This window comes from Manduca sexta, unplaced genomic scaffold, assembly GCF_014839805.1.
Source record: "Manduca sexta isolate Smith_Timp_Sample1 unplaced genomic scaffold, JHU_Msex_v1.0 HiC_scaffold_2005, whole genome shotgun sequence".
In the NCBI taxonomy this organism is placed as follows: domain Eukaryota; kingdom Metazoa; phylum Arthropoda; class Insecta; order Lepidoptera; family Sphingidae; genus Manduca; species Manduca sexta.
The window spans coordinates 26,337-29,424 of NW_023592926.1; the positions used below are offsets into that span (position 1 = coordinate 26,337).

The following is a 3,088-nucleotide window of genomic DNA, read 5'->3' on the forward strand; positions in this document are numbered from 1 at the left end:
TTACTGAAACGACGTTTTAAGTTTTTAAAACCAGAAATGAAGACACGTAAACATACCCCAATTACTCTTATTTCATGGTTATTACAAACAATATGGAACATCGACAATATTCGGATTCTAAATTAATATCATGGAGGTTCAAACTCATAAGCTTTATAACGTTCTTTCAATTTTAATGTTTCTATTACAAAATCGTTATTTTCAGTAATTCTATTCTATATAAAGTGTCAAAGTATAATTTGTGGGTAATAGAAATAAAAGAATTAATAATCTTAAAAATGTTTATTCATAACAGTACATACATAAAAAACAATAATAGATACAAATAATTTAATTTTAAAATATAAAATTACAAAAATATTAACTAAGTATATTTATCAAGATTTCTGTGGTTTGTTATTGTTCCTGGATTCGTTTTATACTGTTTTTCTGCTTGCGTTTTCTTCCGTGAAGTTCTTTCTGTAGCAGCTGTATTTTCTTCTTTAATTTTAACATTTGGTTTTACTTGTTCCAAAGCGACGTCCACCTCCTCACTTCTGTAATTATCTGCTACTAATTTGTCATTTTTATTATCTTTCTTTTCATCTTCATTTGTAACACTCAACCAGTCCTTCGCTTCTCCTTTTGAAATCTTCTTCTCATAAATGACGTATCCATCTTTCGTTACATATTGCAGCAAAGGCGTTAGAAGTTCTTTATTTTTATTGCGTTTTCGTTTTATACTCTTTGAACGCTTATTAGACTTTCTTCCATCGCGTCCTAGTCTTTTCTTCCAAAATCCTCCTTCAGATGACGTATTGCTTGATTCATTAGAAGTATCGGTATCAGTATCATAACTAGTATCGTCAGAATCTGTATGCCGTTTCTTGTAAATGCCATCTTTCTTTCGTTTTTGCTTTTGCTTAGGTTTACGATAAGGTTGTGGCTTCTTGTATGAAGGATCTGGTGAATAGAATGGCATAACAATAACTGGAAGTTTGTGTGCTGGTCCCGGAGCTGGCATGGGCATCATTGGCATTGGGCCAGGAAATGGCATAGGTCCTGGGATTCCAGGAGGTATAGGAACGGGAATAGGCACTGGCATCTTGTCAGGTGGAGGACTTTGATAAAACGGTGGTAGAGTGGGCATTAGCGCACCTTCAAGAATTTTGTTGTAGTGTCGGGAATTCTCCATTGGCTGGCATCCTACAGTGCATCGGTAGGTTTTGTGGAAAGTATTGTATATTGGTTGGACATAATGGCAACTCAGGCTCTTTTGCGATAGTTAATGTGGTACTTATTATGATAAAGTACCATCTTAACATATACATTTTTACCTGAAAAATAAATACAGTAATTACTTAACTTTTTTGATAATTTTGTTCTTATCTTATATTTGCAGAAACATTGAAAACATTTTAACGGTGTCATTTCTAACAAATATCACCATTATACCATTAAAAGAATGTAAATTTTATTAAAGGTAAAAAATTGCTTCATTTTTTTGTAATTAAACTTACTCTGTTCCATTAGCTGCCAGAAGCGGCTTCAACTACTAAATGCTTTTCTAGCAGAACTTCGGTTTCTTTTGTAATTTCAGCCAGATGTTCAAAATAAAACATTCATACTAACGTCCACAATGAAGGGTTTATGCAATCTTCGACAATAGGTATTGAAAGCCACTTGCGCTGTTACGAGATACGGCTGGTCTATAACGCCTTATTTGTGTATCGAGAGGTAGACAGAAAACTTAAGGTAAGCATATCACCGTATGAAAGGACTGGGAGATATTAGTTTATCAAAGGTTAGTCGTTATCTGGGATTTAAAAACTTCATTATCATACTCATAACTTTATAGTCAGGGATCAATTACTGTTAGGTAGTTCATGTCGTCCATTAGATTTGTTATATCCTTACATGTTAGTCTCTATTACTATAATAAAAATAAATAATATACACTGATGGGCTATTTGACTATTATTGAGAAAATGGCTTCCGTAGGTTTTTATTCAATTGTTTAGATACATAGCACTGTTTTGTTCATTACTGTTGCTAAGTAGTAGAGTTAAAATTGTGAGACCACAATGATAAGAGTCGTAATTTATGGATGATCCTAAGGAACTCTGGGTGGTGTCTTAGTCAGGTAACACATTATGTTCATGTCATTTAGATTTTAGACTATGAGTCATAAAAAAATGTTTTAGTTAGTGGAAAGATATTTATAACAAAAATAAACGGTTAATTAATTACTCTGACCTCCCGTGACCGTTTTCTCTGTTTCCGCTTTGGGAAACCCCTTCCGATAATGTCTTTGCAAATTCGTCGTTGATAATTTTAGTAAAATCCCCATAATATCGCTTCGAAATATAGGTAAATTCCGAATTTTAGCACAATTTGAGAAATTATTATACTTAACTCTCCTATAAAGGCTTTACAAAGTATTGTAGATTTATGTGATTATAAATTAAATATCAGCAAGTATGTTTCTTCATTTGTGGATATGATAGGTGCCATTTATAATCAGACTAGATATATTTAAAAGAAATCCATTTTACCTATAGAATGAGCTATTAAAATTTTCTTCAGAATCAAAAGATATATAAAATAAGTACCTTATTGCAAAACTACATAAGAAATATAAAAGCATACTGTAAGCAGGCAAATAATTAAAGAATTTTTTAAATCTTTGAATGAATCGACCAAAATCTAACACAAATAGCCAACGTTAGGTAACACATGCAAATCTATTGTACTTTAAAATCTGAAACTATATAATGGCTTGAAACCAAATTCTTTCAGTTTAGGTGGATATTCCCAACTAGAAACACTGGTGATGCCCTGAAAAACTTTAAATCAAATTAAAGGTAAATTATATTAGACCTAATAGCCTGGGTGTTTTGTTCCTTACCTCTTTTCTTTATTTTTATCGTAATATTACCGCGGTAAGGGAATATGACATGAGTTGCATTGGACTCAGTTTTTTGTCCGGTAGTGTGCACTAAATATCTCTGAGTTTGACCTTGGCACAAGTAAGTTGTATCTCCATACCCTTAGGTAACTGTTAAATTTTAAAACTTTTGTTAAATTAATAAATTCATATGATAAAAAA

At 32.0% G+C, this 3,088-nt stretch overlaps 1 pseudogene; it reads right to left on the reverse strand.

Moving 5' to 3' along the window:
* Positions 1 to 364: 364 nt before the first annotated feature.
* On the reverse strand, positions 365 to 2,750 carry LOC115442245 (annotated as a pseudogene).
* Positions 2,751 to 3,088: the final 338 nt, after the last annotated feature.